Consider the following 16,934-nt stretch of genomic DNA (forward strand, 5'->3'; position numbering starts at 1 on the left):
ACACTTTTTGAGGGCCACACCACAGATATTAAACTTCTTGTGCATTGAATATACGCAGTGGGGCCTTCCCTTTGCTAAAAAGGAAAAAACATTATATTTGGCCTGCAGGCTTGCGCCAATTTCTTTCCTGCCTGTGAAATCAAATCACTGGTAATACAGCATGCTGAGGGGTAGGGGTAAGCCTAGAGGACGTGGACGTGGCCGAGGACGCGGAGGGCCAAGTCAGGGTGTGGGCACAGGCCGAGCTCCTGATCCAGGTGTGTCGCAGCCGACTGCTGCGCGATTAGGAGAGAGGCACGTTTCTGGCGTCCCCACATTCATCGCACAATTAATGGGTCCACGCGGGAGACCTTTATTAGAAAATGAGCAGTGTGAGCAGGTCCTGTCCTGGATGGCAGAAAGTGCTTCCAGCAACCTATCATCCACCCACAGTTCTGCGCCGTCCACTGCTGCCAATCCGAATCCTCTGTCTGCTGCTCCTCCTTCCTCCCAGCCTCCTCACTCCACTACAATGACACATGCTCAGGAGCGGGAACACTCCCAGGAACTGTTCTCGGGCCCCTGCTCAGATTGGGCAGCAGCGGTTCCTCTCCCACCAGAGGAGTTTATCGTCACTGATGCCCAACCATTCGAAAGTTCCCGGGGTCCGGGGGAAGAGGCTGGGGACTTCCGCCAACTGTCTCAAGAACTTTCTGTGGGTGAGGAGGACGATGACGATGAGACACAGTTGTCTTGCAGTGAGGTAGTAGTAAGGGCAGTAAGTCCGAGGGAGCAGCGCACAGAGGATTCGGAGGAAGAGCAGCAGGACGATGAGGTGACTGACCCCACCTGGTGTGCAACGCCTACTCAGGACAGGTCTTCAGAGGGGGAGGCAAGGGCATCAGCAGGGCAGGTTGCAAGAGGCAGTGCGGTGGCCAGGGGTAGAGGCAGGGCCAGACCGAATAATCCACCAAATGTGTTTCCCAAAGCACACCCTCGCACCATGCCACCCTGCAGAGGCCGAGGTGCTCTAAGGTCTGGCAGTTTTTCACAGAGACGCCTGACGACCGACGAACAGTGGTGTGCAACCTTTGTCGCGCCAAGATCAGCCGGGGAGCCACCACCAGCATGCGCAGACATATGATGGCCAAGCACCCCACAAGGTGGGACGAAGGCCGTTCACCGCCTCCGGTTTGCACCGCTGCCTCTCCCCCTGTGCCCCAACCTGCCACTGAGATCCAACCTCCCTCTCAGGACACAGGCACAACCGTCTCATGGCCTGCGCCCATACCCTCACCTCCGCTGTCCTCGGCCCCATCCAGCAATGTCTCGCACCGCACAGTCCAGCCGTCGCTAGCGCAAGTGTTGGAGCGCAAGCGCAAGTACGCCGCCACGCACCCGCACGCTCAATCGTTAACCGTCCACATAGCCAAATTTATCAGCCTTGAGATGCTGCCGTATAGGGTTGTGGAAACGGAGTCCTTCAAAGCTATGATGGCGGCGGCGGCCCCGCGCTACTCGGTTCCCAGTCGCCACTACTTTTCCCGATGTGCCGTCCCAGCCCTGCACGACCACGTCTCCCGCAACATTGTACGCGCCCTCACCAATGCGGTTAGTGGCAAGGTCCACTTAACTACGGACACGTGGACAAGCACAGGCGGGCAGGGCCACTACATCTCCCTGACGGCACATTGGGTGAATTTAGTGGAGGCTGGGACAGAGTCAGAGCCTGGGACCGCTCACGTCCTACCCACCCCCAGAATTGCGGGCCCCAGCTCGGTGGTGGTATCTGCGGCGGTGTATGCTTCTTCCACTAAAGCACCCTCCTCCTCCTCCTCCTCAACCTCTGTCTCGCAATCTAGATGTGTCAGCAGCAGCAGGACGTCGCCAGCAGTCGGTGTCGCGCGGCGTGGCAGCACAGCGGTGGGCAAGCGTCAGCAGGCCGTGCTGAAACTACTCAGCTTAGGCGATAAGAGGCACACGGCCCACGAACTGCTGCAGGGTCTGACAGAGCAGACTGACCGCTGGCTTGCGCCGCTGAGCCTTCAATCGGGCATGGTCATGTGTGACAACGGGCGTAACCTGGTGGCGGCTCTGCAGCTCGGCAGCCTCACGCACATGCCATGCCTGGCCCACGTCTTTAATTTGGTGGTTCAGCGCTTTCTGAAAAGCTACCCACGCTTGTCAGACCTGCTCGTAAAGGTGCGCCGGCTCTGCGCACATTTCCGCAAGTCCCACACGGACGCTGCCACCCTGCGGACCCTGCAACATCGCTTTAATCTGCCAGTGCACCGACTGCTGTGCGATGTGCCCACACGGTGGAACTCTACGCTCCACATGTTGGCTAGGCTCTATGAGCAGCGTAGAGCTATAGTGGAATACCAACTCCAACATGGGCGGCGCAGTGGGAGTCAGCCTCCTCAATTCTTTTCAGAAGAGTGGGCCTGGTTGGCAGACATCTGTCAGGTCCTTCGAAACTTTGATCAGTCTACCCAGGTGGTGAGCGGCGATGCTGCAATCATTAGCGTCACCATTCCTCTGCTATGCATCTTGAGAAGTTCCCTGCAAACCATAAAGGCAGCCGCTTTGCGCTCGGAAACAGAGCCGGGGGAAGACAGTATGTCGCTGGATAGTCAGAGCACCCTCCTTTCTATATCTCAGCGCGTTCAGGAGGAGGAGGAGGAGGAGCATGAGGAGGAGGGGGAAGAGACAGCTTGGCCCACTGCTGATGGTACCCATGCTGCTTGCCTGTCATCATTTCAGCGTGTATGGCCTGAGGAGGAGGAGGAGGAGGAGGAGGATCCTAAAAGTGATCTTCCTAGTGCGGACAGCCATGTGTTGCGTACAGGTACCCTGGCACACATGGCTGACTTCATGTTAGGATGCCTTTCTCGTGACCCTCGCGTTACACGCATTCTGGCCACGACGGATTACTGGGTGTACACACTGCTCGATCCACGGTATAAGGAGAACCTGCCCACTCTGATTCCCGAAGAGGAAAGGGGTTCGAGAGTGTTGCTATACCACAGGACCCTTGCGGACAAGCTGATGGTAAAATTCCCAGCCGACAGCGCTAGTGGCAGAAGGCGCAGTACCGAGGGCCAGGTAGCAGGGGAGGTGCGTAGATCGAGCAGCATGTACAGCCCAGGCAGTGCAACAGTCTTTAAGGGCCTGGCCAGCTTTATGGCTCCCCACCAAGACTGTGTGACCGCTCCCCAGTCACGGCTGAGTTGGCGGGAGCACTGTAAAAGGATGGTGAGGGAGTACGTAGCCGATCGCACGACCATCCTTGGTGACGCCTCTGCCCCCTACAACTACTGGGTGTCGAAGCTGGACACGTGGCCTGAACTAGCGCTGTATGCCCTGGAGGTGCTTGCTTGTCCTGCGGCTAGCGTCTTGTCGGAGAGGGTGTTTAGTGCGGCTGGGGGAATCATCACGGATAAGCGTACCCACCTGTCAACCGACAGTGCCGACAGGCTTACACTCATCAAGATGAACAAAGCCTGGATTTCCCCAGACTTCTCTTCTCCACCAGCGGACAGCAGCGATACGTAAGCAATACGTAGGCTGCACCCGCGGATGGAAGCATCGTTCTCTATCACCATCCAAAACGGGGACCTTTTTGCTTCATCAATCTGTGTCTAATATTCCTCCTCCTCCTCCTCCTGCTCCTCCTCCTGAAACCTCACGTAATCACGCTGAACGGGCAATTTTTCTTAGGGCCACAAGGCTCACTCATATAATTTTTCTAAACAATTTTTATATGTTTCAATGCTCTTAAAAGCGTTGGAACTTTAACTTGAACCAATTTTTCGTTAAACTGGGCTGCCTCCAGGCCTAGTTACCACTTAAGCCACATTAACCAAAGCGATTAATGGGTTTCACCTGCCATCTTGGTTGGGCATGGCCAATTTTTACTGAGGTACATTAGTACTGTTGGTACACCAATTTTTGGGGGCCCTCACCTATAGTGTAATCATAGCAATTTCTATGTTCTTCGCCTGCACTCATGGTACAGAAGTGTGTGTGGGGTTGGCCTACACTTTAGCTACATAAATGTAACTTGGGCCTTGGCTATACTAAGGCTACTGAAATGGAACTAAGACTGCGCTCCCACTATACTGCTGCTTCGGAATTGTTACTGGGGCCTGTCTTGAGTGCTACTATTGCTGACATGGAGCGAAGACTGCGCTCCCGCTATACTGCTGCTTCGGAATTGTTACTGGGGCCTGTCTTGAGTGCTACTATTGCTGAAATGGAACGAAGACTGCGCTCCCGCTATAATGCTGCTAGTGATATGTTAGTGGGGCCTATCCTAATGCTACGGCTGAAATGTTACGAATTCTGGGCTCTGCCTATAGCGCTGCTAATGGTATGTCTCTGGGGTGTGGAAACAGAGGCTTCCCAAAGACATGATGGCGGCGAGGCCATTTCCCACCAACGCTGTTACTGTTAAGGTGCATATAACCACGGACATGTGGAGAGGACACGTAGTGCCTCAAAAACATCCCCCTCCTCCTCCAACAGGGAAAACATTGTTGGCAAATGCCTTTGCATTGGTTCGTCTGGTGGCAGTCCAAGAATTTCACCTTTACCGACACAACGAGAGCCCCCACACCATCCCCCCGCCACGGCCCACTTAATCCTGGCCGCATTCCGAAAACCAACAAAATACAACCGTGCTACTAGGTCCGCAGTCACCACCACATTACCACCAACGCGGTTACTGTTAAGGTACATATTACCAGTCTGACTGGGGCATGCAGACACCTTGACAGAATGAATAGTGTGTGGCACATAGGTTCCCCATTGCTATGCCCACGTGTGCAGCTCCTGATGGCGGTGGCACAGGATTCTATTTCTCATTGCTTCTGTACAGCATTGTGGGCTATCGCCCCGCCCCTTTTAAAGAGGGTCGCTGCCTAGCCGTGCCAACCCTGTGCAGTGTGTGCCTGCGGTTCCTCCTCATGGCAGACGCACTTCTAAATAGACATGAGCGTGGTGTGGCATGAGGGCAGCTGAAGGCTGCGCAGGGACACTTTGGTGTGCGCTGTGGGGGGGAGGGGGGCGGTTGGGCAGCATGTAACCCAGGAGAAGTGGCAGCGGAGTGTCATGCAGGCAGTGATTGTGCTTTGTTGGAGGTAGTGTGGTGCTTAGCTAAGGTATGCCATGCTAATGAGGGCTTTTCAGAAGTAAAAGTTGTTGGGGGGGGGGGGCACTCTTGCCGGTATTGTGGCTTAATAGTGGGACCTGGGAACTTGAGATGCAGCCCAACATGTAGCCCCTCGCCTGCCCTATCCGTTGCTGTGTCGTTCCCATCACTTTCTTGAATTGCCCAGATTTTCACACATGAAAACCTTAGCGAGCATCGGCGAAATACAAAAATGCTCTGGTCGCCCATTGACTTCAATGCGGTTCGTTACTCGAAACAAACCCTCGAGCATCGCGATAATTTCGTCCCGAGTAACGAGCACCCGAGCATTTTGGTGCTCGCTCATCTCTACTCAGGGCTCCTGCACACAAGTGTCTGCGTTTTTACGTTCTCTCGTCTGCGCCATAAATTCACATAAATGGATGATTTTCCACGATCAAGTCCCGTGCTTAATTAACGATTTCCCATCTATTCACACGACCGGGTGGAATGTTTTTAGCAAAAAACTATGGCACACCCCGTAAAGCATAAATCCTCGGAATGACTTCAAATGTTTAAATAGAGGCACCTGTACGCTTTTTACAGAGTTGGACGCTGCTCAACTGCCTCCCCCTCCTTTTTTCCAGGTTCCATAAGAGTCTATGGGAGCCGCCAGCGTATATCGGGCAAAAGGTAGAACCAGAATCTTTTTACCCAGCGTATAATCACCACCGCGCAATTCGTTCGCGTATGTTCCGTTTTTTGTGGTGCAACATTTATGCTGTAAATTCACCCATGTGAGCGAATGCATCGCAAACCAATCCCTCAAATGATCGCGTTTATTGGCCGGGCATGAAAACGCAGCATCATAGGCGCGTACATGCGCCCGTGGGAATAAAGCCTCATTGCTATATTTGGCCCATTTGCTTCTATTGGTATGAAGGCTCGAGGTCTGGCATCGTCTCCCCTCGTTGATTATTGTCGGGGTAAATCTTATTAAAAGGCTTTTGATGCCACAACTCCTTTATATACTTTACAATTCTCCGGTTTTGATTCCTTCGTGATACTTTTCAGACTCCATGCGATATTTAGGAATCTACTATGGGATAAGATATCTGCTAGAATTAAACTGAAGACCCTTCGAAGGGTTAAACGCTCTGGAGGGTCGGCAGTTCCAAATGTTTGGATACATTTTTTGGTGTCTTAATTGCATGAGTTGAAGGGGTGAGGAGAAAGAAATGGGGGGCATGACTGGTAGATTAGTTTCTGAGATGGCAGGTTGTAGCCCCCCTATAACAGATGTGAGAGGGGTGAAAGGAGGAGGAGCTAAGATCCAACAATTACTTTAATGATTACATTTTGGATCCTAACTTGTCAGAGTTTTTTAGGTTGGATGGATTTTCCCCGTGGGAGAAGAGACGGGTGATCTTTTTGGGACCGGCACATTCTGGGGTCTTTTTTTTCATAGTTTTGAACAATTTAGAGAGCTTTAGGATTTTCCCCATTGTTACTTTTCCCACTTCCTTCATGTGTTTGCCGGCCGGTCAGCATCTGAGCTGGCGGTTCAACACCCTCTAGTGACTTCTCTGGAGCTACGGAGGTTTGTAATATCGTATTTAGGCAGACTGACACTTTTTTTGCTATTTACAGCAATTCTCAATAAATGTAAAAATGGGAAGAAGACTTTCTCCTTTCTTAGGACTTTTACCCGCTAGTGGTTTTTTTATTGCTGCGATATCACTGTTTTTTTTAATGGGACTTTCTAATGTTAAAATCTAGAGATGAGCGAGCACCAAAATGTTGGGGTGTTCGTTATTCGGAACGAACTTCCCGCGATGCTCGAGGGTTCGTTTCGAACAACGAACCCCATTGAAGTCAATGGGCGACCCGAGCATTTTTGTATTTCGCCGATGCTCTCTAAGGTTTTCATGTGTGAAAATCTGGGCAATTCAAGAAAGTGATGGGAACGACACAGCAACGGATAGGGCAGGCGAGGGGCTACATGTTGGGCTGCATCTCAAGTTCACAGGTCCCACTATTAAGCCACAATAGCGGCAAGACTGCCCCCCCCCTCCAACAACTTTTACTTCTGAAAAGCCCTCATTAGCATGGCATACCTTAGCTAAGCACCACACTACCTCCAACAAAGCACAATCACTGCCTGCATGACACTCCGCTGCCACTTCTCCTGGGTTACATGCTGCCCAACCGCCCCCCCTCCCCCCCACAGCGCACACCAAAGTGTCCCTGCGCAGCCTTCAGCTGCCCTCATGCCACACCACGCTCATGTCTATTTAGAAGTGCGTCTGCCATGAGGAGGAACCGCAGGCACACACTGCAGAGGGTTGGCACGGCTAGGCAGCGACCCTCTTTAAAAGGGGCAGGGCGATAGCCCACAATGCTGTACAGAAGCAATGAGAAATACAATCCTGTGCCACCGCCATCAGGAGCTGCACACGTGGGCATAGCAATGGGGAACCTATGTGCCACACACTATTCATTCTGTCAAGGTCTCTGTATGCCCCAGTCAGACTGGTAATATGTACCTTAACAGTAACCGCGTTGGTGGGAATGTGGTGGCGACTGCGGACCTAGTAGCACGGTTGTATTTTGTTGGTTTTCGGAATGTGGCCAGGATTAAGTGGGCCGTGGCGGGGGGATGGTGTGGGGGCTCTCTTGTAGTGTCGGTAAAGGTGAAATTCTTGGACTGCCACCAGACGAACCAATGCAAAGGCATTTGCCAACAATGTTTTCCCTGTTGGAGGAGGAGGGGGATGTTTTTGAGGCACTACGTGTCCTCTCCACGTGTCCGTGGTTATATGCACCTTAACAGTAACAGCGTTGGTGGGAAATGACCTCGCCGCCATCATGTCTTTGGGAAGCCTCTGTTTCCACACCCCAGAGACATACCATTAGCAGCGCTATAGGCAGAGCCCAGAATTCGTAACATTTCAGCCGTAGCATTAGGATAGGCCCCACTAACATATCACTAGCAGCAGTATAGGGGGAGCGCAGTCTTCGTTCCATGTCAGCAATAGTAGCACTCAAGACAGGCCCCAGTAACAATTCCGAAGCAGCAGTATAGCGGGAGCGCAGTCTTCGTTCCATTTCAGTAGCCTTAGTATAGCCAAGGCCCAAGTTACATTTATGTAGCTAAAGTGTAGGCCAACCCCACACACCTTTCTGTACCATGAGTGCAGGCGAAGAACATACAAATTGCTATGATTACACTGTAGGTGAGGGCCCAAAAAATTTGGTGTACCAACAGTACTAATGTACCTCAGTAAAAATTGGCCATGGCCAGCCAAGAGGGCAGGTGAAACCCATTAATCGCTTTGGTTAATGTGGCTTAAGTGGTAACTAGGCCTGGAGGCAGCACAGTGTAACGAAAAATTGGTTCAAGTTAAAGTTCCAACGCTTTTAAGCGCATTGAAACTTATAAAAATTGTTCTGAAAAATTATTTGACTGAGCCTTGTGGGCCTAAGAAAAATTGCCCGTTCAGCGTGATTACGTGAGGTTTCAGGAGGAGGAGCAGGAGGAGGAGGAGGAGGAATATTAGACACAGATTGATGAAGCAGAAATGTCCCCGTTTTGGATGGTGAGAGAGAACGATGCTTCCATCCGCGGGTGCAGCCTACGTATTGCTTACGTATCGCTGCTGTCCGCTGGTGGAGAACAGAAGTCTGGGGAAATCCAGCCTTTGTTCATCTTGATGAGTGTAAGCCTGTCGGCACTGTCGGTTGACAGGTGGGTACGCTTATCTGTGATGATTCCCCCAGCCGCACTAAACACCCTCTCCGACAAGACGCTAGCCGCAGGACAAGCAAGCACCTCCAGGGCATACAGCGCTAGTTCAGGCCACGTGTCCAGCTTCGACACCCAGTAGTTGTAGGGGGCAGAGGCGTCACCGAGGATGGTCGTGCGATCCGCTACGTACTCCCTCACCATCCTTTTACAGTGCTCCCGCCGACTCAGCCGTGACTGGGGAGCGGTGACACAGTCTTGGTGGGGTGCCATAAAGCTGGCCAGGCCCTTAAAGACTGTTGCACTGCCTGGGATGTACATGCTGCTCGATCTACGCACATCCCCTGCTACCTTGCCCTCGGTACTGCGCCTTCTGCCACTAGCGCTGTCGGCTGGGAAGTTTACCATCAGCTTGTCCGCAAGGGTCCTGTGGTATAGCAACACTCTCGAACCCCTTTTCTCTTCGGGAATCACAGTGGGCAGGTTCTCCTTATACCGTGGGTCGAGCAGTGTGTACACCCAGTAATCCGTCGTGGCCAGAATGCGTGCAACGCGAGGGTCACGAGAAAGGCATCCTAACATGAAGTCAGCCATGTGTGCCAGGGTACCTGTACGCAACACATGGCTGTCTTCACTAGGAAGATCACTTTCAGGATCCTCCTCCTCCTCCTCCTCCTCCTCCTCCTCCTCAGGCCATACACGCTGAAAGGATGACAGGCAATCAGCATGGGTACCGTCAGCAGCGGCCCAAGCTGTCTCTTCCCCCTCCTCCTCATGCTCCTCCTCCTCCTCCTGTACGCGCTGAGAAATAGACAGGAGGGTGCCCTGACTATCCAGCGGCATACTGTCTTCCCCCGCCCCCGTTTCCGAGCGCAAAGCGGCTGCCTTTATGGTTTGCAGGGAATTTCTCAAGATGCATAGCAGAGGAATGGTGACGCTAATGATTGTAGCATCGCCGCTCACCACCTGGGTAGACTCCTCAAAATTACCAAGGACATGGCAGATGTCTGCCAACCAGGCCCACTCTTCTGAAAGGAATTGAGGAGGCTGACTCCCACTGCGCCGCCCATGTTGGAGTTGGTATTCCACTATAGCTCTACGCTGCTCATAGAGCCTGGCCAACATGTGGAGCGTAGAGTTCCACCGTGTGGGCACGTCGCACAGCAGTCGGTGCACTGGCAGCTTTAAGTGATGTTGCAGGGTGCGCAGGGTGGCAGCGTCCGTGTGGGACTTGCGAAAATGTGCGCAGAGCCGGCGCGCCTTTACGAGCAGGTCTGACAAGCGTGGGTAGCTTTTCAGAAAGCGCTGAACCACCAAATTAAAGACGTGGGCCAGGCATGGCACGTGCGTGAGGCTGCCGAGCTGCAGAGCCGCCACCAGGTTACGGCCGTTGTCACACACGACCATGCCCGGTTGGAGGCTCAGCGGCGCAAGCCAGCGGTCGGTCTGCTGTGTCAGACCCTGCAGCAGTTCGTGGGCCGTGTTCCTCTTATCGCCTAAGCTGAGTAGTTTCAGCACGGCCTGCTGACGCTTGCCCACCGCTGTGCTGCCACACCGCGCGACACCGACTGCTGGCAACATGCTGCTGCTAACACATCTTGATTGCGAGACAGAGGAGGAGGAGGAGGAGGAGGGTGCTTTAGTGGAGGAAGCATACACCTCCGCAGATACCAGCACCGAGCTGGGGCCCGCAATTCTGGGGGTGGGTAGGACGTGAGCGGTCCCAGGCTCTGACTCTGTCCCAGCCTCCACTAAATTCACCCAATGTGCCGTCAGGGAGATGAAGTGGCCCTGCCCGCCTGTGCTTGTCCACGTGTCCGTAGTTAAGTGGACCGTGGCAGTAACCGCATTGGTGAGGGCGCGTACAATGTTGCGGGAGACGTGGTCGTGCAGGGCTGGGACGGCACATCGGGAAAAGTAGTGGCGACTGGGAACTGAGTAGCGCGGGGCCGCCGCCTCCATGATACTTTTGAAGGACTCCGTTTCCACAACCCTATACGGCAGCATCTCAAGGCTGATGAATTTTGCTATGCGGACGGTTAACGTTTGAGCGTGCGGGTGCGTGGCGGCGTACTTGCGCTTGCGCTCCAACAGTTGCGCAAGCGACGGCTGGACGGTGCGCTGAGCTACACTGCTGGATGGGGCCGAAGACAGCGGAGGTGAGGGTGTGGGTGCAGGCCAGGAGACGGTAGTGCCTGTGTCCTGAGAGGGGGGTTGCATCTCAGTGGCAGGTTGGGGCACAGGGGGAGAGGCAGGGGTGCAAACCGGAGGCGCTGAACGGCCTTCGTCCCACCTTGCGGGGTGCTTGGCCATCATATGTCTGCGCATGGTGGTGGTGGTGAGGCTGTTGGTGTTGGCTCCCCGGCTGATCTTGGCGCGACAAAGGTTGCACACCACTGTTCGTCGGTCGTCAGGCGTCTCTGTGAAAAACTGCCAGACCTTAGAGCGCCTCGGCCTCTGCAGGGTGGCATGGCGCGAGGGGGCGCTTTGGGAAACAGTTGGTGGATTATTCGGTCTGGCCCTGCCTCTACCCCTGGCCACCGCACTGCCTCTTGCAACCTGCCCTGCTGATGCCCGTGCCTCCCCCTCTGAAGACCTGTCCTCCTGAGTAAGCGTTGCACACCAGGTGGGGTCAGTCACCTTATCGTCCTGCTGCTCTTCCTCCGAATCCTCTGTGCGCTGCTCCCTCGGACTTAATGCCCTTACTACTACCTCACTGCAAGACAACTGTGTCTCATCGTCATCGTCCTCCTCACCCACAGAAAGTTGTTGAGACAGTTGGCGGAAGTCCCCAGCCTCTTCCCCCGGACCCCGGGAACTTTCGAATGGTTGGGCATCAGTGACGATAAACTCCTCTGGTGGGAGAGGAACCGCTGCTGCCCAATCTAAGCAGGGGCCCGAGAACAGTTCCTGGGAGTGCTCCCGCTCCTGAGCAGGTGTTATTGTAGTGGAGTGAGGAGGCTGGGAGGAAGGAGGAGCAGCAGACAGAGGATTCGGATTGGCAGCAGTGGACGGCGCAGAACTGCGGGTAGACGATAGGTTGCTCGAAGCACTTTCTGCCATCCAGGACAGGACCTGCTCACACTGCTCATTTTCTAATAACCGTCTCCCGCGTGGACCCATTAATTGGGCGATGAATGTGGGGACGCCAGAAACGTGCCTCTCTCCTAATCGCGCAGCAGTCGGCTGCGACACACCTGGATCAGGAGCTTGGCCTGTGCCCACACCCTGACTTGGCCCTCCGCGTCCTCGGCCGCGTCCACGTCCTCTAGGCCTACCCCTACCCCTCAGCATGCTGTATTACCAGTGATTTGATTTCACAGGCAGGAAATAAATTGGCGCACGACTGCAGGCCAAATATAATTTTTTCCCTTTTTTGAAAACGAAAGGCCCCACTGCCTCTAGTGAATGAATAATCTAAGTTTAATAACTGTGCTGTGTCCCTGCTAATGTGTCACAGAACGTGAGGGTAGCAGAGTTATTAACTGTGGCAGAGCAGGTATTTTTTTTCCCAATTAAGAAAAGCAAATGGCGAAGCCAGGAGTAAAACATAGCTGGGTGCGTATGATTTTTAAAGGTGTCACACGCAGCCGACACGTGTCCACCGCCCTTAGGACGGACAGAGGCAGGACAAATAGAATTATTTTCCGTTTTTTTCCACCAAAAGGCAGCACTGCGTATATTCAATGAATAATAACTGTGTTGTGGCCCTGCCTACACAATTCTTTCCCTGCAGTATCAATGGAGGGTGCAATGCTCTGCAGAGGCGATTTTGAGAAGCAAAAAAAAATGCAGCACAGCTAACAGCAGCCAGCACAGTACTGCACACGGATAAATATGGCCCTAGAAAGGACCGTTGAGGTTCTTGAAGGCTACACTCACTCCTAACACTCTCCCTGCCTATGCAGCACTTCTGTCCCTAATGCCGGGTGCAACGCTCTGCAGAGCCGATTTTGAGGAAAAAAAAAATTGCCACTGCTAACAGCAGCCAACACACAGCTATCAGTGGCCCTAATAAGGACCTTTGGGGGTCTTGAAGCCTACACTAACTACCAATTCTTTCCCTACAGCAGCTCCGGTACAAACAGCACTGTCCCTCAGCTAACTCACCAGGCATCTGAGGCGAACCGCGGGAGGGGCCGACTTTTATGTTCGGGTGACACCTGATCTTCCCAGCCACTCACAGCAGGGGGGTGGTATAGGGCTTGAATGTCACAGGGGGAAGTTGTAATGCCTTCCCTGTCTTTCAATTGGCCAGAAAAGCGCGCTAACGTCTCAGGGAAGGAAGTGAAAATAACCAGAACACCGCATGGTGTTCGTTACGAATAACGAACATCCCGAACACCCTAATATCCGCACGGATATCAAGCTCGGAAGAACACGTTCGCTCATCTCTATTAAAATCGCATCGCACAAAAATCACAAGTTTGTGCTTTCTTTGTCATTTTTGTGCGATGCGACTTTAACATTAGAAAGTCCCATTGAAAAAACAGAGATATTGCACATAAAAAAAAAACGCTAGCGGGTAAAAGCCGTTAGTGATGATAAACGGGCGCAGGGTTGTTTATGATTCCAATGATATCTCTGAAAGTCAATGAGTATCCCAAGTGCATTGGGTTTATCGGACTGCATTAGATTGGGTTCTCACGGGACGGAAATACCACGGAAATCTCGCAATTTTGCCGCACCGAAAAACCGCAAGATTTCCATGGGATAAGCGCAGCTCCAAAACTCGCGGCATTTTGCCGTATTTTGGAGCGGTTCGGCTGCTGGCATTCCACTACGGCTTTCTCTCCCCATAGAGAGGAGAGAGGCCACAGCGGAAAAAAATAGAAACGGCATGTTGCGGCTTTGCCGCTATGGATTGGCCGTCCCGAGACTTTTGTAAACTCTTGTCCACATGGCTGGCTGATCTTGGGATTAGGATCCGCGGGTAGATTTGCCGCACAGAAATTCCGCACGGAATCTCCATGACAAATCCGTCCCGTGTGAACTCAGCCCTAAAGTTGTGTAACATGGGGATTAGATTACACTCAGACTGTCCGCGGTGCTCTATGGACGGTGCAGATCTGATCGGGGATTGGGTAAGATTGTGTGAATATTGAAATGGGATACTAGAGATAATGAAATATATATATATCCTGTCGAAATTGGCATTAATCCCAGAACTTGTATGTTGGGTATTGTTGATGGGCTTGATGATACTCTTCTGGGAATTCAGAGCGCATTGTATCAGGGATGGGAGCTGATTGCTGCCATTGGATGCAGCCCCCCATGCCATATCAAAAAATAGGCAATTTGATTAAGTTTGAGGAAATCTGGAGGCGATGGTGGATATATTTAATGGATGGTTCGTATTGAATGCTGGTTGCATTGAGATATTATAGAAAAATTGTGGGATTTGGAGGGGAGAGGGTGGAAAAAGTTACATTTCTTTTTCTTTCTTTGTATGTGTCTAAATATATATTTTTTGTTGGGGGGTTGTGATTTGCTTAAACCTAGTTATAATTGATTGCATTGTTTAGCGGGGTACCGATATGCTTCGTGTATAATATACTTCATGTATAATACAGACAAGTGTATTAAAATAATATAATGTCACCAAAAAGGATCTGATGTAAAGGAAAGTTTTGGAGTTTGTTTGGTGACCCGTCTGTTGTGGCTGCGGCCCCAGTAACCGCGGCCGTGACAGCCTATTATACATATGAATTAAATGTCAGGATTACAGCAGCTTTACACAAAGAGCTCCACAGGACAGTAGCCAGACCGAAAAGCCTATAAATACACCCTGGCTACGGGGGGACGGGTTCTACTTATTGGCCGGCGCAGCAGCATCATTCCAGAAGCACAGAACATATGTAGTTAATTTCCAATTTGAGTCGTTGAAACGGAGCTATTATGGCGGCTTAGTCAGTATCCAGAGAACGCCACATCCGAGGCAGGATTGCAGAAGTTAAGACGCCCAGTATTAAGTGGTCATGTGACCAGATTATGGTAACAGGTCTAAAGAAGAAAATAGTCAGGTGACAGCTGGCCGCTGATCTGGTACTAATGAAACGTGCGCCCATGGAGAAAAGGACGAAGCCGTAAATATGGATGTAGAAGGCGTTGGGGGACGTGTGCTGATATATTCATTCTCAGATATTATGTGACTTATTTTCGGTTACAATGTACTTGTCTGCAGCATTATTACAGATGCCCCCCCCCCCCCCCCCCAATGTGAGACCCAGGAACTCGTCTAATGACACTCAGATTCAGAAATTTGATATAAATGGAAACAGAAATTCAAAAAATTTAACTTGGCAAAACTTCCTACCATAAGACGTCCTTGTGGCCCACAGCAGCCAATGATTGGTTGCGATGGGCAACAAGGACGTCTTCCTGTTGGACCATTTTGCTCAATGAGCCACAAAATGTTTTATTCAGACGCAGTTGTTGCTAGAGGGGTAACAGACAACATGGCTACCAACAGGACGCAAGGGCTGTTATGTTTTTTAATGTCTACCAGTCTGTTATTAGTATGCAGTGTCATTTTCGAACAACGTGTGGTGAAGTTCCGCAGCGGCGCACAATTCATAAGCGGTACGCCAATTTTGAGGAAAGAGGTTGCATCTGTAAGCGAGAAACATCGGTCCGTCTGCCAGTGAGCGTGAAAACAGCGGAGCGTCCGCGCAAGATTCACGTGAAGTACTCCACCGTCAGAGCGAGCAGAGAATTAAGCGTCCGGCGCCGACCGCGTGGAAGATTCTGTGCGAACGTTTGCGATGTTATCCCTTATGATTGTAATTGTTACCGGCCAAGAAACTGGATAACAAAGCGCAGCGACGGTCTTTTTGCAAGAGTATAGAAACTCTAATGGGAAGCGATGGTTTCATGGAGTCTTTAGTTTTTAGTGATGAAGCCCCCACCCCCATTATCACAATGAGGTCAGAACTGAGCGGCGGCCACCAAACAGACGGATCGGCCGTGCAGGTGGTGCTGATAGTCAACTCTTTCAGTTGGCAGGAACGTGACTCCAGGCTTCATAGGGGCCACACTGATCACCTCTGAGGGGGAAAACAGTTTTGATGTTGTGCAAAAAAACTCTTTGAGTTGAGATGAACTGCCTGAGATTTGGGTTTTCACCAAACCGAGCTTTTAGCAAAGTTCGACCTGAAAGAGGGTTCAATTGTTTCAGTTCACTCAACACTAATTGTGCATTTTAGTGAATATTTCAAAAGAAAGAGCAACAAAAGTGTTTGCAGTCCACACTACAGTACACCGCCCTGTATACACCGAATGGCCACTTTATCATAGCGCCCATCTAGTAGTGCGCTAGACCTCCTTTGGTCTTCAGAACAGTACATTCAACATAACCAAATTTACTAAAACAGAACAGAAACACAACAAATAAAGACTATTTCACCCGCACTCATGGGTACAATTGTTGAACGTTACAATGCAAAAATCTCAGCAAGAGGAGGCGTCCCGTGAGGCTGCAGGGAGTGCGGCGGTATCTGCAGGGACATAGTCCTTACAGTCGGTAGTAATGTCCCGGTCATCACACAGTCTGCCTAGCAGTGTCAGGCTGCTCTGGGGAAGCTATTCTCTTTCAGTCCCAGCCAGATGCTGAAGCTCGCAGCGACGCACTAGGTAGTCTCGTAGAGACATGCTGCTCACCGGTCCTCTCTGCAACTACTACTGCGCCCATAGAACACGTGCCGAAACCTCTGCTCTCCTCTTGTCTCATAGAATCCCTTCCACTTTTAAACCTACAGTTACAAAATTACAAAATAATAGGAGAGGGGTTAGAGGCCTGAGCCATCCGCCGCCCCCTTATACCCCCACTATTATTTAACCTCCACCAGCCTGACATGAAGGGTTCAGAGATTCGTGCTGCTTGAGCCAAATTTTGACCGTCCAATCCGTAGAGTGTAAGAAAAATCTGGACCAGGAGATGTTTTTCCGCTGCTCAGTGATACAAGTTTTGCGCTCTTTTGCCCGCTGGAGTCTCGTCTTTCTGTTTCTCTTAGACACACTGGCGCTGGAACTGGTCATCTGCTGTTATAGCCCATCCATGCAGAGGAACGGCGATTAGTG

Source organism: Eleutherodactylus coqui, chromosome 12 (genome assembly GCF_035609145.1).
Source record: "Eleutherodactylus coqui strain aEleCoq1 chromosome 12, aEleCoq1.hap1, whole genome shotgun sequence".
NCBI lineage: Eukaryota > Metazoa > Chordata > Amphibia > Anura > Eleutherodactylidae > Eleutherodactylus > Eleutherodactylus coqui.